General features: G+C 47.0%; 1 long non-coding RNA gene across 1 annotated transcript; it reads right to left on the bottom strand.

The window, feature by feature from the left end:
- Nucleotides 1-6,622: 6,622 nt before the first annotated feature.
- Nucleotides 6,623-13,436, bottom strand: LOC127692249 (uncharacterized). The gene is made up of 2 exons (XR_007979430.1): nucleotides 7,309-13,436; nucleotides 6,623-6,706 (listed from the first exon to the last, which is right to left on the bottom strand). It is a non-coding gene; the product is annotated as an uncharacterized LOC127692249 (long non-coding RNA).
- Between the last annotated feature and the right edge of the window lie 8,513 nt (nucleotides 13,437-21,949).

Raw genomic sequence — 21,949 nt, 5'->3', positions numbered from 1 at the left:
AGCCTAGAATGTAGCTCAGTTGGTAGTGTTAGACTAATGTGCAGTGTCAGGCTAACATACACACACACACACACACACACACACACACACACTGAAGCCTAGAATGTAGCTCAGTTGGTAGTGTTAGACTAATGTGCAGTGTCAGGCTAACATACACACACACACACACACACACACACACACTGAAGCCTAGAATGTAGCTCAGTTGGTAGTGTTAGACTAATGTGCAGTGTCAGGCTAACACACACACACACACACACACACACACTAAAGCCTAGAATGTAGCTCAGTTGGTAGTGTTAGACTAATGTGCAGTGTCAGGCTAACACACACACACACACACACACTGAAGCCTAGAATGTAGCTCAGTTGGTAGTGTTAGACTAATGTGCAGTGTCAGGCTAACACACACACACACACACACTGAAGCCTAGAATGTAGCTCAGTTGGTAGTGTTAGACTAATGTGCAGTGTCAGGCTAACATACACACACACACACACACACACACACACACACTGAAGCCTAGAATGTAGCTCAGTTGGTAGTGTTAGACTAATGTGCAGTGTCAGGCTAACATACACACACACACACACACACACACACACTGAAGCCTAGAATGTAGCTCAGTTGGTAGTGCTAGACTAATGTGCAGTGTCAGGCTAACATACACACACACACACACACACACACACACACACTGAAGCCTAGAATGTAGCTCAGTTGGTAGTGTTAGACTAATGTGCAGTGTCAGGCTAACACACACACACACACACACTGAAGCCTAGAATGTAGCTCAGTTGGTAGTGTTAGACTAATGTGCAGTGTCAGGCTAACATACACACACACACACACACTGAAGCCTAGAATGTAGCTCAGTTGGTAGTGTTAGACTAATGTGCAGTGTCAGGCTAACATACACACACACACACACACACACACACACACACTGAAGCCTAGAATGTAGCTCAGTTGGTAGTGTTAGACTAATGTGCAGTGTCAGGCTAACACACACACACACACACACTGAAGCCTAGAATGTAGCTCAGTTGGTAGTGTTAGACTAATGTGCAGTGTCAGGCTAACATACACACACACACACACACTGAAGCCTAGAATGTAGCTCAGTTGGTAGTGTTAGACTAATGTGCAGTGTCAGGCTAACATACACACACACACACACACACACACACACACACACTGAAGCCTAGAATGTAGCTCAGTTGGTAGTGTTAGACTAATGTGCAGTGTCAGGCTAACACACACACACACACACACTGAAGCCTAGAATGTAGCTCAGTTGGTAGTGTTAGACTAATGTGCAGTGTCAGGCTAACATACACACACACACACACACTGAAGCCTAGAATGTAGCTCAGTTGGTAGTGTTAGACTAATGTGCAGTGTCAGGCTAACATACACACACACACACACACACACACACACACACACTGAAGCCTAGAATGTAGCTCAGTTGGTAGTGTTAGACTAATGTGCAGTGTCAGGCTAACACACACACACACACACACACACACACACACTGAAGCCTAGAATGTAGCTCAGTTGGTAGTGTTAGACTAATGTGCAGTGTCAGGCTAGCATACACACACACACACACACACACACTGAAGCCTAGAATGTAGCTCAGTTGGTAGTGTTAGACTAACATGGGCAAAGTTATCCTCAAACACCGCACAAAGCATGGTGGCACCAGCAAACCTGTGATCTCAAGTCTTGGGAAAAGGAAGCAAGAGGATGGAGAGTTTGGGGCAAGCTGAGGCTGTCTCAAAAGTAGTCATCATCATCATCATCATCATCATTCTAGCCAGGCAGTGGTGGCACACTCCTTTAATCCCAGCACTTGGGAGGCAGAGGCAGGTGGATTTCTGAGTTCGAGGCCATCCTGGTCTTCAGAGTGAGTTCCAGGACAGCCAGGGCTACACAGAGAAACCCTGTCTCGAAAAAAACCAAAAACAAACAAACAAACAAACAAATAAACAAAAGACAAAAGAAAATGCCTTGGGGTTGTTGAGATGGCTCATAAGACCACTGTCTGCTCTTGCAGAGGTTCTGAGTTCGCACTCCAGCAACCACATGGTGGCTAATGATCATCTGTAGTGGGATCTGGCGCCCTCTTCTGGCATGCAGGTGTACATGCAGACAGACAGAGCGCTTACAGCCAGATTTTTTTTTTTAATTTTATTTTATGCGAGTGCTCTATTTGCATGTACTCCTGCACACCAGAAGAGGGTGTCAGATTCCATTACAGATGATTGTGAGCCACCATGTGGCTGCTGGGGATTAAACTCAGGACCTCTGGAAGAGCAGTCAGTCAGTGCTTTTCTTCTTTTTTTTTTTAATCTATTTATTTTTATTCTTATTTTAGGTACACTGGTGTTTTGACTGAATATATCTGTATAAGGGAGTTTGGATTTCCCTGGAACAGACAGGAGTTATACACAGTTATGAGCTGCCATGTGGGTGCTGGGAATCGAACCTGGGTCCTCTGGAAGAGTAGCCAATGCTCTGAACAGCTGAGCCATCTCTTCAGCCCTCACAGCTGGATCTTATGTAGGCGTTTTCCCAGTTGAGGTTCCCTCTTTTCAGATGACTCTAGTTTATGCCAAGTTGACATAAGACCTGTCAACACAGATGCCTCATTCAATAGTTAAATGTATAGACTGATAATCCAGAGGACTCAAGTTCAGGTCCAGCCAAACAACTTAGTTGGCTCTTAACTGTAACTCCTCCCACTGCAGAGGATCCAGGTCCTCCTGGCTTTCCCTGTCAGGCAATCTTCAGACTTTCCATCACAAACCCTGCCTCTTCCTGTCCTTCCTCCCATTTTTTAAAAAATTTTTTATTTATTATATATAAGTACACTGTAGCTGTCTTCAGACACTCCAGAAGAGGGCATCAGATCTCATTATGGATGGTTGTGAGCCACCATGTGTTTGCTGGGATTTGAACTCAGGACTTTTGGAAGAGCAATCAGTGCTCTTAACCACTGAGCCATCTCTCCAATTATTTTTTAATATGCATGAGTATTTTGCCTCCATATATGTGTATGCAGCATGTTCATGCTTAGGGCTTAGGAAGATCAGTATAGACTTTTTTTTTTTTTTTTTTTTTTTTTTTTTTGGTTTTTTGAGACAGGGTTTCTCTGTGTAGCCCTGGCTGTCCTGGAACTCACTCTGTAGACCAGGCTGGCCTCGAACTCAGAAATCTGCCTGCCTCTGCCTCCCGAGTGCTGGGATCACAGGCATGTGCCACCACCACCCAGCATCAGGAGGATCTCTTAAGTTTGATGCTAGCTTGGTCTACAAAATTAGCCCAGGACAGCCAGGGCTATGCAGAGAAACCCTGTCTCAAAAAACTAAAACCAACCAACCAAACAAACAAACAACTATTTACGGGCAGAAGTACACGCCTTTAATCCCAGAACTTGCGGAGGCAGAGGCAGGCAGATCTCTGAGTTTGAGATCAGCCTGGTCTACAGAATAAATTCCAGGACAGCCAAGTCTACACAGACAAACCCTATCTTGAAAACCCCAAGCCGGGCGGTGGTGGCGCACGCCTGTGATCCTAGCACTTGGGAGGCAGAGGCAGGCGGATTTTTGAGTTTGAGGCCAGCCTGGTCTACAGAGTGAGTTCTACGACAGCCAGGGCTATACAGGGAAACCCTGTCTCAGAAAAAAGAAAAAAGAAAGAAAACCCCAAAACAGGACTGAAGAGATAGCTCAGCAGTTAAGAGCATCGACTGCTCTTCTGAAGGTCCTGAGTTCAAATCCCAGCAACCACATGGTGGCTCACAACCCTCTGTAATGAGATCCGATGCCCTCTTCTGGGGTGTTTGAAGACAGCTACAGTGTACTTACATATAACAATAAATAAATCTTAAAAAGAAAGAAAGAAAGAGAACAGCCGGGCAATAGTGGCACATACCTTTAATCCCAGCACTTGGGAGGCAGAGGCAAGCAGATTTCTGAGTTCGAGGCCAGCCTGGTCTACAGAGTGAGTTCCAGGACAGCCAGGGCTACACAGAGAAACCCTGTCTCGACAAAACAAAACAAAAACAAAAAACATAAAAAGAGAGAGAGAGAGAGAGAGAGAGAGGGAGATCCTCCTGCCTCCCCTGCTGTAGGATTACAGCATATACCTCTATGCCCAGAAAAAGTTTGTTTTTTTTCTTTTTGGTTTTTTGGATTTGGTTTTTTTCAAGACAGGGTTTCTCTGTATAGCCCTGGCTGTCCTGGAACTCACTCTAGACCAGGCTGGCCTCGAACTCAGAAATCTGCCTGCCTCTGCCTCCCAGAGTGCTGGGATTACAGGCGTGCGCCACCACCACCCAGCCAGAAAAAGGTTTTAATTGTGGAAAATTGATAGTAACAGGTGGCTTGATTTAAAATATATTTATGAAATGGGGGATGGAGAAATGGCTCAGCAGTTAAGAGCTTTTCCAGAAAGACATAACTGATTTCCAGCATCCACCTGACAGGTGATAACCATCTAAAACTCCGGGTCCAGGGAATCCATCACTCTCCTCTAGCCTCCTTTGAACTCAGACTAAACACTCATACACATAATGGTGACTTTTTTTTTTTTTTTTTTAATGGTGACTTTTAAAATGCTGAATATCGCTGGGCGGTGGTGGCACATGCCTGTAATCCCAACACTCTGGTCATGGAGGTGTAGGCTTGCAGAATTTCCTGAAGAGGCAGGAGGACTGCTGTGGGTTCAAGGCCAGCCTAGTAGTCTATATAGAAAATTCCAGCACAACCAGAATTTCATAGAGATATCTTACAAAAATAAAAAAACAAACCATAAACAAAACAGGCATGACAAGGAAGACAGTTCAAGGACATTGCATGCACTACATTTGTACACTAGATGGCAGCAAAATCCAGTCACTTCCTACTCAGTTGCCTAGCTTGCCTTGTCGAGCCAACTAAGTACACTATGCGTGTACAGGGTTGCATTGTGAGCCAGGCAGTTCTCAAGTTTGTCAACTGATCAGAGGCAGGAGCTTGATAGTCAACAATCCAGGTGGCCGAGCATACTGGAGCACCTGAGCAATCCCACTCAGGAGGCTGAGGCACAACTTTAATTTCACCATCCTGGGCTGCATAAGGAGCACCTGTCTGGTGATATTACGGCCCTACCTTAAAAAAAAAAAAAAAAAAAAAATCACATCTTCCAAGATCTCTCCCCAAACCCTTCTTCTCCTAATTTCAGGTGTTCGTAGGAAGATGCTATGCTGCTGGCCCTGTACCAATCGGCTTTTAGGGCTAGACATCAAAGGCCTGTTTGGGGAAAGTGATTGTTGGAGAATCCTTTGTACAGCTAGAGCTTGTGGACAAGCACAGGAATGTACAGAACCCAGAGGCTTGTCACTGCAACTTCCAAAGTTGAGGCCCAAGGACCCAAATTCAGAGTCACCCTGGCCTACACAAAGCTAAGATGAAGCCTCCAGATCTGTATCTAACCCTTACCCTTTGGGAAATTTACAAGCATGCTTTCTGTTGTTTTGCTCCCAATCCTGGCCCCCAAATCAGGAAGTGTGGGGCCCCAACCTCTGTTCATCTCTTGCTCTCCAGTGAAGTCTCTGTGCCTCACCTCAGCAAAGCAAGTTACTCACATGGGCTAACTCAGAACGGGCCCTTACTGAGGTGTGTGGCAGGGGCCTGGCGAGCAGGCAGGTGAGGCACCTCAGCTGTGAGACTGTCCTGTACTGCAGGAACACCAAGACGGAGCTCAGAGACAGTGCCTAGGATTGCCTTGGAGAGACCATGCTGCTCACCCGAGGACTTGGCTCAGCCCCTTTGAACTGGTTGATGCCAGCACAGGTTCCCAGCCCTGGGAGCTGAACCATCAATGCAGGATGGTTTTGCCCAGGGGTAAGGCCTGAGAGCAGCAGGCAAGGCACCCTGGGACCTAGGGGCCTGTCCTCACAGCAGCAAGTTGTCTGTCTGATCAAAGACATGCAGCCCTTCAAGTATGAGAAAGCAGAAGTGGGGGTTTTTTTCTGTGTAGACAAGGCTTGAGCCCAGAGATGTAGAAGTAAAAGGTGTACAGCACCACACCCAGCCAAACTGTTCATTCTTAAGGAATGGGAAGTCTTTCCCCAGTCCCAGTGGCAAACATGGCCACATTCCCATGAACTAGTTTCATCTCTAGAACCTCTCTGACCTCCAAACACTCACAGTGCACATGCTTACACACCGTATTGCATGCACTCAAGTTCCCTTTCTCCATGGGAATGTTTTTGGGCCTTTAGACCACGTACAACCCTGGATTTCACCAACTACATGAAAATTAGTCTTCCACCCAGTGCCAGGTACACTGGAGCAAAGCAAAACGCCTTTGACACCCTTCTCCCATTTACTCAGGGACAACCCAGGATGTTTTCAGAGTAGAGCCTCAACAGCAGGAAGGCCTTGTATCCATCCTGGAGGTGCAAGAGTAACCACCCAAGCTCAACCTTAGAGCAGCCACCTGCATGAAGATCCATGTAGCAAAGGAAACAAGGCAAGCCTCACTATCCGGAGAAGCTGACAGATCAGAAATTCAGTTTAGTTAGGTTTAGAGTAAGCCTGTGTTTCATACAAAGAACCACACAACGAGAGATCTTTAGTTTTTATTTTATAAAGTCAAAGTATTTAATAGTAGGAGGTATGTCGATTCAGTAATAGATGAATTGGGCATAATCTGAAAAAGACAATGCAGGCAGTCAATAGTTACTGAGTCAACACTGAGGCTGGGCTGTGACATCAGCTCCCCATATGCAGAGCCTATTGAACACTCTAAGAAAATTGTGGAGGCCTCATTTAGAGTCAAGCAAAGACACCGCAGGGACTTGAACCCCGTCCTGGAAACCAGGAGTGCCAACCACCGGTATCTTTTGCTTTTTTTTTAAAGCTAGGGAAAGGCCAAAAAGCAAAACCTGAGAAAACAAAGTTTGTTTTCTCAGGAAAAGAAAAACCTTTAACAACCCTACTGACGAATCTGCTTCCGCTAAGATGCTAGCTTGGCCAAGTCTGTTATGTCCACCTGAAAGAGTCTGAGCAGAGAAATTTTGCAATCCCACCCAACAGCTTCCTACAAAGGCTTGCCTTTGAGCTGACTTCCTACGTTCCCACCCAGCATTGGTATATCAAAACACTACTATACCCTTGAACGGTTTGTTTAGTCTGAGTAGGTGCTACGGATTAACATCTTAACTACTTAGCTGTGGTTTTAATGTTAAATTATAGGCAAGGGAAAAATGGCCTTTTCTGGTGCGACCCACAGGACCTCGGCACCATGGTTACCTTGAAACCGGTAAGGCATCATGACCTCAAGGATCCGGCTACTGGTTGCATCAAGGTGAGGGGTGAAGGGTCTGTGATTAGGCCAAAGGCACGGGGTGGCGATGTGGCAGAGAAATCACTTGTGGGGAGACCTTGTAACAGGATTCTGGAAAAGCTAGGGAAAAGCGGTTGCCCTTTCCCCCTTTTCCCTCCCCTGCAAGCACAGCTTGAGATTTGGGCTGGTAATGGCTGCTATAAAAACAGCTTTTTTCAGATGTTAAAACAAGCCCAGGGCCTCAAGTATTCTTTGGATGCTTCAACTCCAGCAAGGTGTTGCGGTAGGGTAGTCCTCACTGATACTTGAAACCATGATACCGCTTTGGTCTTGATACAATACTGCTTGACAATTGCTTGATTGACTCTTGCCACACAGGAAGGCTCCGCTGTCCTACATTAAGCCTTCAGTGCCTTTAAGTGAGGGGTACCTGAAAAATCTTAAAAAAAGGCTTAGCGCCCACCTCACCCCTCCACCCCAAGGCCGACAATACATCACATGCCTGCTGCTCCAGCATGAAGCTGAAGAGGATTCAATACTAATTATCAGTAGCTAATCTTAAACAAGAAAAGGCTCGTTCACCTGTTGTCATCATTGTCCACTGGTGAATTCAATTCAACCGGAAGCTCCTTCTATAGTCTGAAGTACATCTGAAAGAACTAGGGCTTCCCAATCCCCACATTGAAAATGGAATGTCTGCTTCACTTATTGATTTAAAGTAAATGGGCTAGTTTTCCTTACTGGGTCTGGCTTCTCTGGCCCCTCGAATAGATGTCTGCTGTTTTCAATGTTCCTGTATGTAAGAATTAAGACCAAGGAAGGGGAGAGAAACACCTACACAAAGACAATGCACTAAACGACCATGGAACTGTAAAAACATTTCCACTTGCCAGTTAAAATTTCTTCAAGAATGTTGCTTGTCTGAATTTATTTCTTGTCAGATTTTAACTTGAATCTGGAAGAGACTAAAGGCTTCAGTGCTCCCTCCCCCCCTTCACCAGAAATGAACAAAAACATTTACCTAAGCAGCACGGCAAAGGGGCGTGGCTTTAATCACAAACACATGTTACTTAAAGCTGCAGAGCCACTTTCTCAACACTCAGCCTGTAGGACTCAGGGCTTTCCTCCAACAATCACTACTCCAAACATTTGGGCAAACAACTGTAATCATACTCCAGTCGAGTCACAATGCATTCTAATAGCAGCAGATTGGAACAGTACTGCACATATTACTTGCCAAGAACAGACAAAACCTGAAGTCAAGACACCTGCATTCTGTGTGGTCTGTAAAAAAAAGCTAGAACAAGTAAGCCCCATCCCCCTCCTCCCTTCCCTCCAAATTCCAGGAAAAGCAAACTCACTGCAGGTCTCACACACTCACTAGCAGAACAGAAGACAGAGGCAAGCGCTTATATGCAACCAAAGTCCTGAGCAGCTCCATGAGGATGAAATGAGGCCTCTGCAAAGGAAAACTCTTTAAAACCCACATGCCCGACCCAGCTCGTGAGGTGACAGAAAGGCTGACGTGGATGAGATGGTCGTAAGCATTTAAACTCAACATGCACATTTGGAAATGTCTGAAAGTCTTACCCTAGGTGTTTAGCCATGGTCAAATTAGACCCCCTGACTTTCTCTGGAAACAAAATATGTAGTTACCTTTTACTCTGACCATCATCTCCCACCTGCCTAAGGTACTTAGGCCTTAGTTAGAGGGCCTCTATGTCAGGCCTGCAATATTAAATGCTCATCTCATCACTGCATGGAGAATAAAATTTGTCTTTCCTGCCTGAAAGTTAATTTCGGTCTTCTGGCTCAAGTCCTGATCTTGTCCATTTTAGTGTTCGAAGACAAGTTCTGTAAAGATTAGAGAAGAACATTCCCCCCAAAATTGCCCAACACTAACTACAGACAACAAATAAGACTTTATTTAAATAAGGAGACAGCCTTCTAAATACATACATTCTCTAGTGTGAAGTATTTTTATTAATTTGTATGACTTAATGATTTTAAGCACAAGTACATTGAGCACATATAAATTTTAGCAACATGAACATCTGACTTTTAGCACATAATGAATGCTATGTCCCTTTCATAGGGTCCTCAAGATTCAAAAGATTCCTTAATTTTGCAAACAATGTAATTAAGGCAGGCACTAATCATGTATGAGGCTTTTGTGATGAAATTTAGGAAGCAAAAGCCTGTTACTATCCCCTCATGAAAGCCCACTGGCACAAGGCTTAGAATTTTTAAAAAGCTGGATGGAAAACTACTCACAATCCTGAACTGCCCTAAGGGGTTAAACATTCAATATCTTCACAGATCTTATTTAAAAAAAAAAAAAAAGCACTTATTTATCCCTAACATGCAATACTGCAGATTCAAGTTAAACTTATCTGTCAACAGCAGTCTGCTGTTTCCTGCTCCGAGATGAAATGAAGCAACTCTTCTGCTTATGAAGAGAAACCTGTCTGAGGCAAACGAAAGATTGGCACACTGCACCGCCTCAAGCCACTCGATCCCACTCATCTCAATAAGATCAGCTTCTTTTTACTCCGGGATTAATGTAGCATTTTCACTTCATTTTTATTCTGCTTTTGTAAAAGCAGTTTTGAGATGAACATTTGATCTTCACTGTTTTTCATCAATTCTTTACTTTTGTGAATAAAGCTTGGTAAGCCATTAACTTTTAAAGGTAGATTTCCATAATTTTACACCGGTGGCTTTCATTTGGTTAATTTTTTTTGCATATGCAGATTTTCCTCAGTAGTAACAATCCCGGGCTCATGCTCATCCCCATGGAGACATGATCTTTTCTGCCTTTACTTATCCCTCATTCACCAAGGAGCTGTTCCCTCTGCATCTATGTCATCACACTGCCAGGCTGGTTATGACTCAAGATGATATCTGAAAAAGGTCTACAGAAAAAAAAAAGGTTTCCCCTCCCTCATCAACAAAAGCCCACCCTCGAAGAGATATTCAGGCTGAATTATCACAATTTTAAAATAATATAAGTTACAAATAAATACAAGTATACAATGCACAAAAAAAAAAAGCATACCTTTACATCTTGTTTAGTCACAAGGAAAACCATTTCTCCTACACTAGGAAAAAGACTTGCTTATACAAAACTGAGATGGAATCTCTTACTTGATAATATAAAAGCTATCACCAGAAGAAATCCCTTCAGGATCATTAAAGCCACATCCTTTGCTCTGAAGTTCCTATAGTAGTTATTAAGATACATTAAGTCACCTGAAAAAAATGTCAAAAGAGAACCACACACTACAATCTATATCCAGTAGCTTCTAAAGAATCCCCACTGTAGCTTTCACTTCATTCCAGTGGACCAGACCAACCCCCAAGCCCTACACTTTCAAGGGAACAGACAACTGTTGTGATTTATTTTCCTTGCCCACAAGACTGGTGGGAAGACCCAAGGCCATCTTCAACTGCCCAACTCAAAAAAAAAAAGGGGAAAAAAAAGGAAAGCAAAAACTGTATTGGGAGTTACTTGCCAACTTGAAAGCTGAGATTTCCTCAGTTTTTCCAAATATTTAAGTTCTCTGGTATGATTATCTGAAATCATAAACTAAACAATTACCTAACACCCCCACCCACCCAAACACAACAGGCCACATCCAACTAAGTTTGCCCCTCCCCTTTAATGAAATAAATATTAAGTCACGATGCTTGAAAACTTAACTTCACCATCTGGCCTAGCTCCTGAGGTTCTCCTGAGGTGACTGTGAACCAAAGCTGCACTGTGCTGTACTTCAGCAGCAACTGGGCAAACTCTTCCAAGGGTAAAAGGCAGCTCCAGTCCCTGAAGGTGTCGTGCCAACAGCATAGCAGTACACGCCTTCTCTAACCCAGTGTGCCAACAGAACTATAGCATCTGTGGAAAATCTTAGAAAAAAACATTTCCCCCGACCCACTCCTCCCTGTTAAGACCAAACCCAAATAAATATTCCAAGTAAAAATGTTTAAAAGATTAGCAATTTTACAAGTCTCATTAAGGGAGGGGGACAGAATAAACCACCAGCCATTCCGACAATGGACAGCTCCTCCACTCAGTATGAAAGCTATTCATCCTCTAATTTCTAGAAACTGTAAACCTGTTGAGTTCTGCTTATCCTGATACTGGATTTTCTTTTTTCTGGTTCCCTTGAGTCATCTGCCTTTAGGTTCTAGACAGACCTAAGGGGAAAAGAACTCAAAATATATTTTGTCCCCATACCCCCAAAAGCACTTTACCCAATCAATTACCTCCCCTACACAGTAGGAGACTTGGAGAAGCCTGCAGTAGGTCAGCTGTCCACAAACTACAAGTTCTTACAAAACTGGGAGATTGTGCTGGTTCTACCATTGATTCCCCTCAAATCGGATAAGACAACTTGCCATCTACCACTCTTCTGGGCCTTGGCAGTCTGCCCTCAAAGCTTCAGACAAGATTCAAGAGGACATAACCCTGAAAAAGAAAAACCTACAACACCCGCAAAGCCTACAACTCCCCCATTACTATTAAGACAAAATAAACAAGTTACCATCCAAGTTACAGAAAAACACCACCATGTTGCCAGCCTCACGGAATGTTACCGCACCACATGCTCTCCCTGCAGCCTTTCTTGCACACTGGCATGCTGGTCTAGGAGCCGCTATCTATTCTCTCCACAACGCCTGCTCGCTTCCTCCGCGCAGTTGACAAGCCAAGCCGCCAGCTAGCTTCATCACCACCTCCACTGGCTCCACCTTCCTGGACTCCTCTCCTAGCTTCACCACCACATGGTTATGGCTCTTCTTCCTAGCTTCCTCCACAGAGCCGCACTGCTTCCTGGGCTATCTTCACCATGCACTGCTGCTGCTGGCTCCTCCGTCCTTCCTAGCTTCACCAAACTGGCTTCGGGGGCTCCTGTCTTCCTAGGTTCACTGAATCCACTTCTGTGTAGACCTGGGTCAGCTGCCAATGCTAGTCCTTATGATTTTTAAAGCACCTCAGCTCAAGTCCAATGCAAAATGCTGACAATCTTGAAATTGTTATCAAAGTTCTTTTGTTAAATAAACAAAGATATGCTACAAGGCTTTTAGTATTCTTCTAACTCTTCAAACGCATTCTGCCTCAATTTTAATTCAGTTCTAGTAGCTTTGATAGCTTCTCTTGTAAAGCGGCTGTCTACAGACTTCTAAGCTGCTTGCTCCAGAAAATTGAATTTATGGCTTTAAAAATAACTTCCTTCTGACTTTGAGATTTTATATCTTATCCAACCTTTTGGTCTCAATCTGATCTTCTGTGCCTATCTTGAATGCTGGCATCCAAAGTTGTCTGAACTTCCTTTTGGTTTTTCTATCTTCGCTTCTATCTTCTAGTTTTCTTCAGCTTCCTACCTGTGAGTTTATACCTTTTCTGTCTTCTACAGATGCTTCGTCTTCTATTTCCCTATCTTCTCTACTTTTCTTCACCTTCCTGTGCCTTCTTCGTTTTTCACTTCCATTTTCTAATCTTCTTTCTCCGAATACTAATCTACCACTTCTATCTTCCCTGTTTCCAACTCGTGCCTTCAAACAAACATGCGCCAGTCGAGGGCCTTCACCTTAACCTATTTTTCTCAAATCTTTTTAAACTACACCTCGTTTTCAAACTATTATCTACAGCTTTATTGTTAAGTGCCATTTAGATTCTGTTTAGGTAACCTTTTTAATCTACAAGGCTGACCTTCAAACTTGAACCTTTTAGGACTCCTTAATACCTCTTTACAATCTTCTAAACTAATCTAGATAAATGCTTCAGGTCAGCCTCCATCGTACTGTACAAATACTTTTCTTCTCTCTTCCTTTTTCAGTCTGTTTAAATAAGCTTTCATATTTTCTCTTAAAATCCTAAATTATATTAACAGTATTATCTCGAGAAGCTACTCTATTAACTAACTTTAGAGTTCTAATTTCTTTTTATTACTTCATCTTTTTAAAAAGACACTTATCTGGATTCCTCAGGCTGTCTCCTGCCTCACCAGTCGCCTCTGCTCTCGCTGCCTGAATGCCTGACGCAGGGCCGCGAGCTCCGGTATTTATTGCGAAGGGACAACTCACTCCACCGGAACCCAGTAACCCTCCGCCACCTTGGTGCAGGAAGAAAAATAGTCCCTCAGCGAGTTAAAAATAGATCCTAACTACCAAGTTTCTAGATTTTTCTTGACGGTGTGTGGGTCTGCGTGCCTTGCAAATACAGAGAAATATTTAAGCCAGCAAGTACAAATATGTTTAAAGTTTCTGGGTCACAAGGTGAAAAAAACAGCTGTTAAAAGCGGGAGCCCAACATTTTTTGGATATTTCAACACCTTTCGCGTTTTCCTGGGATGACAGTGGGTACCCTATGGCTCTTTGAGATGGTAAAACGGGTTTTCCGATAGCTTTCCCTTCCATCTTGTAACTCCCGGAGCAGCAGCCATTTCATATGAAACATGGCGGTTTCTCCGGGAATGACCTAGCCCTGCGAGCAGTTTCTGAGGTGGTGACACTTTGCTTTGTGCTGGTTTATACTCGGGGTGCTGAGAACATCGTCCTGCGGGGACGACCTGCAGTCCCCGGCGGCCCACGAGGACGTTTTTCCGAGCCTGGGTAAACAAGCGCTTGTGCTTGCACACGTCAGCCATTTTAGGCGCCTTGTCCTCATTCCAACCCAGCAACGCCCAGCAGACGGCCCTGAGGCGAGGCGCCGCTCGCAGCCTAGCTAGGCGACGGCCGCTGCTAGTGAGGACGCGGTGACCTTGGCGGCCAGGGCGGGCACAACCCCCACTGCGCCACTGAGTCAGAGCCCGGCACACGCTCAGGCCTTTCTAGAACTACGACGTAAAAGAAGGCGCGTCCCTAAAGCTAAAGTGTTTCTCTTTCTCCAGAGCGCCATGGCAAAATGGCCACCGGGCGACAGAACCGGGCCGCGCGGGGGAGGGCGGGATGGAGCGCGGAACGCGCCCCAGGGGCAAAGGGGGAGGGGAGAGGCGCAAGGATACGCAGGTCGTGAGTCGCCGCCTTCCTTTGTGAGGCGCAGAATCGCGGGCTTCCGGGCGGGCGCGGCCGGTTCTAACCGGTTCCAGCCGGTCTAGGCGAGGTTGTTGCCGCAGAGCCTCACTGCGCAGGCGCGCTCCGCCCCGCCCCCAAGCGTCTCGATCCTAGTGCGGGAATGGCTGGTGTGGGGGCAGGGCGGCGGCTGCGGGCTGTGCTACGGTGTCCTGGTTGCCCCTTATTGCGGCCTACCGGGCCCGCTGAACTGGGTCCTCTTTTAGGTCTCTGTGTCATCCATTAAGTGTTATCACACATGCTTTGCTTGTACGTTTACTTTACACTCTAGAATTTTCAAAGGGAAGCGAGTCTCAGGTTGGTCCAGGCAGCTGGAGGCTACCTCGGTTTATAGAAAAACAATGGGAGCCATGGGAAACCGCCCCGGGGCTCACAGAGGTCCAGAGCTCGCAATCCCAGACTGTCTGGCCGCACCTCTGACTCCCCAGATCTACGTTTTAGGACCTGTAAATAGGGAGGTTCAGGCAGAGGCTGATATAGTCACTAATGACATAAAATTACATGAATATTCTATTCCTAAAACTAAAGGAGAGGAGCCCCCTTAGCTAGTAGTGGGGCTCTAGCCGGGCCGGAGGTCCCGCGTTAGACCTCCAGGCCAACGCCTCCCTTCCCATCCCAAAGAATGGCCAGGTGAAGCGTTTTCTTCCTTTTTTACTTACATTTATTTATTTTTGAGACATGGTTTCTCTGTAACCCTGGCTGTCCTGGAACTCACTCTGTAGACCAGGCTGGCCCTGGTCTTTACCCAGGTGCTGGGGTTAAAGCTGTGTGCTACCAAGCCCAGGCTTGTCTGAGCAGCTGCCCCTTGCGCAGCTGCCCAACGTCGCTCTTTTCTGCCTGTAAAAAGCCCTAAAGAATGGAATGTTACTGAGTGCAAATGCTTGCCTCTAGATGCACACTTGATGGATGCTCTGGGCCTGGAAACTTTTGAGAATTTTAGTTCAGAAAAGACGAAAACTTGAGTCACCTACATTATGGTGATTTGAGGCTAGGGAATTTGTGATTCATCTAAAATGAGGCAAGTTAGCTAGCAGAAGGTGTTCTTCATCTTTCTTCTCAACCCACTTCCCTCTCCTCCCCCGACCTGCTGTTTCTCCTCTGCCGCTGCTGGGGGAGGGCCTAAGACACCTCCTGGAGGCCAGGGAAATGAAACCAATGCTTAAAATAGGGCTGGATCCCTGCAAGTTCCAGAAGCCTGCTCTTCTACATAGAGGGTTCCAGGTGAGCCAAGACAAATAGACCCTATTTTTTTGTTTGATTGTTTTTATAGAAAAGAAAGTTAAAATATATAGGGTGACATGTTTTGAGATGGTCTCACTGCCAAATTGTCCTGAAACTGTATCCCTAGCTGTCCTGGAAACTCTTGGATTTGTCAGTATCTGCCTTGTGAGTGCTGGGATTAAAGGCGTGACTCACCTGAGGCAAAAACTAGAACTTTGGTTTTTGTCGTTTTGGAAACACTTCAGATAAGGTAAACAAGGCAAGCCTTCCACCTGCCCTTCCCTCAGCCCCACGTCCATTTACCCGTCTTCTTGATTCCTTCTCCAGTCATACAAACTTTTCCTTGCTGTTGGAATGGCTGTGTAGCACTGAGCAACTCCCAGGGTTTGAAGAGAGAAACAGGCAGCAGGGTCACTCCAGAAACTCGTCCAGACATGCTTTGCAAAGGCAGAGAGGAAGTTCACAGTGACCACTCCATGAGAAATAATATTTCTAGAGAACATTCTAGACTAACTTTTTATTGCTAGGGTCCAAATGCTTGCTGTCTTCCACCTTAATTCCTACTTCACAAACAGGCTTTGGTAATTTCCAGACCACTCCAGAAAAGATTCTTGCCTCTTTTGTTTAGTGGGTCTTTTCTGGATATTTCTTTTTCCAGTGTTAAAGATTAAACCCAAGACCTCAAGTTTTCTAGGTATCAGCCTAACTCTGAGTTGCACGCCTAATCCCCTTTAACTTTTTTATAGAGGGTCTCCCTGTACAGTCCTGGCTGGCTCAGGGTAGCACTAACACTAAGAGAAACAGCTGCTTTAGCCAGTCACCTGCAGCTCCCCTCCAAGGAGCCCAGGCCAAAACCAGACGCTCTGAGGCCTGTTTCTGGCAGGCACATGGATGACAGGCATCCCTGTGACCTTGGGCAGGAACCCAATAACTTAGGAGAGGTAATTTCCTAATGTGCAAGAGAGGACAGGAGCCGGGGCGGATGCTGACGCAGCTGCTGTAAACAAAGGGGTGGGGTGAGAACTTGGAGGATTTTAGACTTCCTGGCTGGGGCCTGGAGAAGTTGTGACCCAGAAAGTGACTGAAGCATCAATAATTCAGACATCGGGCCAGAAATCCTCAGAGAACACTGGAGGCCACCCACCCCTCACAGGTTACAAGGGTGTATCAGGCCTCAGCAAAGGAATGGCTGCTTCTCCCTTTCAGTTTAGTCCTGGGAGTCAGAGACCAGCCTGGGCAGGTCCACCCGCATTCTCCCCATCCTGTAATTTTCATCTTCAAGGCACAAGGCAGGCGAGAAAGAGGGGGAACGACTGGGAGCTTGGGAGGAGATTTTGTTTTCTAAAGACTGAATTTGCAGTTCCCATCCACCCACCCACCTTCCCAGGGCTGATTTTTTTTTTTTTTAAGATCTTTGGAACACTGAGAACCTTAAATCTGCTGCACAAACGGGCTACTCCCACTGCAGGAAAAAAACCTACAGAGATGACAAAGCACGTTAGCCTGAGCTCGGTCACGTGAGAGAGAGCATTGTTCCCGGGGTGGGTCGGGGTGGGGGAGGTCAGGACAGCTAACAAATGTATCCTGGAGAAAGGGTAAAGGTCAGTCACTGAGGCCCCTTTCACACGGAGAAGCCTGGTGCAGCGAAACAAGTTCCAGGAATGGAAAGTGTCATTGCAGTTCCCAAGATGAGGTGGAGAAGCCGGGGAGAGAGAGAAGCAGGCTCTGGATGCTCTAGTCTTCTGCCTTCTTTGGCTGTTTAGGAAGGGGCTGAAGGCCCGAAGACAGCTGAGCCGGTTCAAGGTGCATGCTGCTAAGTCTGGGCCTGAGATCCCACAGGAGAGAGGAGGCTGCTCCCAGTACACACCAAATAAATGTTTAAAAGTCAATTTTTAAAAATTAGTGAAGATAGCTGGCTAATGGTAGCAGGCGGATCTCTGAGTGCCAGGCCAACCTGGTCTACAGAGCCAGTCCCAGAACAGCCAGGGCTACATCGAGAAACCCTGTCTCTACAAATGAAAAGGGATAGGAAAGATTCCAAATTAACTAGAAGCCTCTTGGGGGAGGAGAAGGAAGGTGTCTGGAGAAAACCAACTGTGACCCCACCCTGAGTCTCGGAGTCTTTGGCTGTTTAGTAGCTGTGTAATTAGCTGTAAGCTCTTTCTGCAGTCTCTGTAGAGCTTTCTAGAAGGCCTGGCTGTGGAGACAGTGATTGTACCAAGGGATAAGGGAAGAGAACTGACGACAAAAAAAGCAAGATGGATTCTCCAGGGGTGCGGCTCTGGTCCTCTCAGGCTTCGAACCGGAATGGCCCAGACTGGCTCCACACCAGCAGGTCTAGCTTCTGGGGTTCCAGTCTCCCGGTTTGGGGCCACCTGGCCTTGGATGAGAAGTAACTAGGCTTCTCTCCCTGGCTGATAGCTGCCTGGCTCCCCATGGTCCCCTGCCATCCCTGGAACATGACATTTCCCTGCCTGTTTCCCTGCCCTAACCCTGGGAGCCCTTAGACCAGGACACTGATGCCCGATGGTCTGTGCAGTTGTGTCAGAAGTACCTAACACATAGGAGCTCCTGGGCACTGAGGAATGACTCCGTGAATGAGCTGTGTGTGTGCAACACGCAGAAGGTAATTCGGTGGAATGTGTAGAGCTCGGTGGGTAGAACACCTGCCTAGCATGGAGGAAACCCCAGCACCAGATAAACTGGGCATGGCAGCCCAGGCCCATAATCCCAGCACTTGGAAGATGGAACGGAGAGGATCAGGAGTTCAAGACCAGCCTGAGTCAGAGATTCTGTCTCAAACAAACTGGAATGGTAGCTCTTTTGAGATGTATAATACACAGCCAGGGCTTGTTATAGACACCTGTAGTTTCCAGCCATTCCAGAGGCTGAGGCAAGAGGCTCACATGAGCCCAGGAATTTGCGATCAGTCTGGACAACACAGTGAGCCTTCATCTCAGCAAGAATAAAAACGACATATAAATAAATGTAGACGCATCCAGAACAGTAGTTGAAAGAGTGCGTGCTTCCAGAAGTATGCTGTACTTGTAACCCAGTGTGGGAGGTGTCTGTGATGGGACGACAGGCTCCCTGTCCAGAAGTGTCCCACAAAGATGGAAATTAAACCCAGTCATAGTATATATACAATAGAGGGTCTCCAGAGTTCATTGCTGTTGCTGAGTTCAGGGGTGGGATGGGGGTGTTGGGAAGAACCCACTCCACAGGAAGTAGCAGCAGTGACGATGGATATCCCACCAGAACAGGCTGGAATGGGGTTGAGCTGCCCAGTGTCTGAAGCTAACGACTCTTCTTTCCTCTGGGTGCTGGAGTGGGTGAAGCACAGGGTCAGGTTCCACTCCCAGAGTGGCTCAGCCCTTGCTGTCTTTCCACTGACGATGAGGCACCATGGGAGGGAGGCACTAGGCCAGCCCTCACCTATGCTGCGGCCTCTGGGGCCTGCTGAATGGACCTTCTGGAATGGCCTAAAGCAATAACAAGGCTTCTGAAGTGGCTTACTTCCACATTCTTGTGTCCCTGACGTGTTCAGTCACCTGCTTAAGATCTCTGGAGGGTATTTCTGTTGGCCCAGACTGCCCAGCCTCAGCGTGCTGCTCATTAAGTATGCACACCTGACTATGAGCACGTGCACGCGCACACACCCTCTTCCTTCATAGGACTGCATCCCATGCCACAGAAGCCAGTCTGTGGAGGAAGTGTCTGGGATCTTAGCCAGTATGTGTTTTGTTGTTTGTTTGTTTCTCAAGACAGGGTTTCTCTGTGTAGCCCTGGCTGTCCTGGAACTCACTCTGTAGACTAGGCTGGCCTTGAACTCAGAAATCCGCCTGCCTCTGCCTCCCAAGTGCTGGGATTACAGGCGTGCACCACCACTGTCCCGCTACCAGGTGTGTTTAATAAACCGCCAAGTGAGAACCAGTATCACAGAGCGATAGCGATTCTCCTGGATGGATGGATTGATGGATGGATGGATGGATGGATGGATGGATGGATGGATGGACGTAGGGCCCAGCTATTCTGGGCTTGAGGCAAAGTGGATCTGTGAGGTCACAACATATTCCTGCAGGGAAACCATCAGGAGCTGAGTGGAATGACTGCATTATTCGTCTGAAGATTTCCTGCATTGCAACAGAGTTCCATAAGATAATTTGACATTGTTTTCCCTGTCCTGAAATTCTTTGGTTCTAATCCGTTCCCTTCATTCACAGTGGCTATATTTGCCACCCAAAAAGTCACATTTTCAAGTGTGGCTCAGCGGGTAAGGACATTTCCCATGGAGTCCATTGAGCCTAGTTCAGTTCCTCCACGTCTACATTGCAGAAGGAGAGAGGTGATTCCTCCAAGTTGTCATCTGACCTCTACATGGGCTGTGTCTCAAATACAAACAAATGAAAGAGGCAGGACTCACACTGCAGGAGTCAGTGAGGGCACAGAGTGGAGAGCGTCCTGGATGGAACAGAGAGGCTCCATGCCCTCACAGTTTACAGGACGGGCTTGGTAAGGTTTGGGGGTCCAGGTGTTGGGGTGAACAAAGGAAGCCAGAGTGGGCCCTGGAGTGAGGGCTTGAGGCACCTTACTGCACAGAGTAAGGACACTGTTACCTAGACACCAGACCCACCTTCGATCTGGGGAGGCCTGGCTTTAGAACAGCACTGGGAGCACAGGCCAGAAAACAAAATATGGAGGCCTGGACTTAGGAGAGGGGTAGGTTATAGGCCAGAGAAGAAAGAGGGACCAGAGGCAGCTGCCGAGACTCAACAGGACTCATCCGCCAGGAATGCTCCCTGCCCCGCCCCTCCCCCAGCATCCAACTTCAAATAGCAAAGCCCTTCTTGTCACCGGCTGAACTTTACTCCTCCCAAGGACCCTTGACTAGCACCTCCAGGCATCCCCCAGCTCCACCCACAGTGAAGCTGCCTCTACCCAGCACGTACTTCCTGAAATGATTAAGTGTCAGTTAACTTGGCTTCTGGGTTCCCCTAAGGGTCAAAGGTAACTTCTTGGCTTGCTTGCTTGCTTGCTTGCTTTGGGGAGGAAGTTGGACCAGGAAAGCCTCAGGTTCCTGTACAGAAATAAAAGGGAAGTCTGTGCTGAGGGGACCGCAGCTCTCTCTCACGCATGGACAAAGGGTAGGGACCCTCCCCATGGCAAGCCCTTGATTCTGCTTGGAGACTCAGCTGCACTACCCTGAGGCCAGAGCTCATTCCAGCCTAGACTTCTGCCTACTGTGGCAAAGCAGCTGTGTCTTTCTCCAGATGTCACTCTTCCCCTAGCAGCCTCTAGATAGATATACAAATTCCTAAAGAGTGAGCACCAGCAGGATGTCTGGGGCTGGCTCATTCCAGCCCAGCACCTCATGGCCCAGGAAAGCCAGGAACAGCTGCTGGTGGGAGGAAGAGGGAGGGAGGCAGCTGTCCCATCCACCCCAACCCCAACCCACTGAGCCCTTTCAGCTTAAGAACTCTAGACCCAGCAGGGCTGACAACAAGGTGGGGCTGAGAGTTAAACACTGAGAAAGGAAAACCGATGGAAACTTTCAGGGCTGTTTTACTCCAAGCCTTCAGCTGAGGACTGAGTGTCAACAGAGAGCCAGGCCAGAAGGCCCAGGTCACAGAAGTCACTCTTCCTCAATTCCTCCTCCTTCCTTACCCCGTCCTTCAGACAGGGTCAAACCTTCCCTCAGTTTGGGCCTCCTTAGGTCTTCTGTCTCCAGCTCTGACGTCAGAGTGCTGGCTGCTGTAGGACCTGGCCGTCCTGCTTGCCCGACTGTGTGTCTCCCTGGCAGACAGTGGAGTCATCCCCATCAAGGGCATCTTGAGTTATCTTGTGTTTTGTTTCATTTTCATATCACTGCCTGTGGGCTCACTTAACAGTTAAAAATGTTCCCTGTCTTCCTGGAGTCCAGCCTCAGCTTGATGAGGTAATGCTGCACGAGGCTCTTGTGTCATGCACATAATCATCCTTGATGTGGCCTTGACTGGGGCTGGGACTTGCAAAGGTTCCCTTAGGTTCCAGTCAGCTCCCACAGATCTGCTCAGGGCAAGCCAGCACTGTGGTCTGAAGAAGTCTGACAAGAATATATCATTATTCCAGTATGACCAGTTCTATAGGCTGAGTGGCCAGTACGGAGCCCCAGACAGGCCTGGGGACCTGGATGTCCTGGAGCCAGTAGCAGTATCAGCTCTTCCTTCTACTCAGCCCAAAGGTCCCTATCTTCCACACTTGTACTTCGACATTTGTCCACCCCATCCTGGCTGTCACAGAAGGTCCCCAAGAGTCCCCCACACGTGGTTCCAGGCT

The sequence above is a fragment of the Apodemus sylvaticus genome, chromosome 1 (genome assembly GCF_947179515.1).
Source record: "Apodemus sylvaticus chromosome 1, mApoSyl1.1, whole genome shotgun sequence".
NCBI lineage: Eukaryota > Metazoa > Chordata > Mammalia > Rodentia > Muridae > Apodemus > Apodemus sylvaticus.
This window is presented reverse-complemented; position numbering and strand designations above follow the sequence as displayed.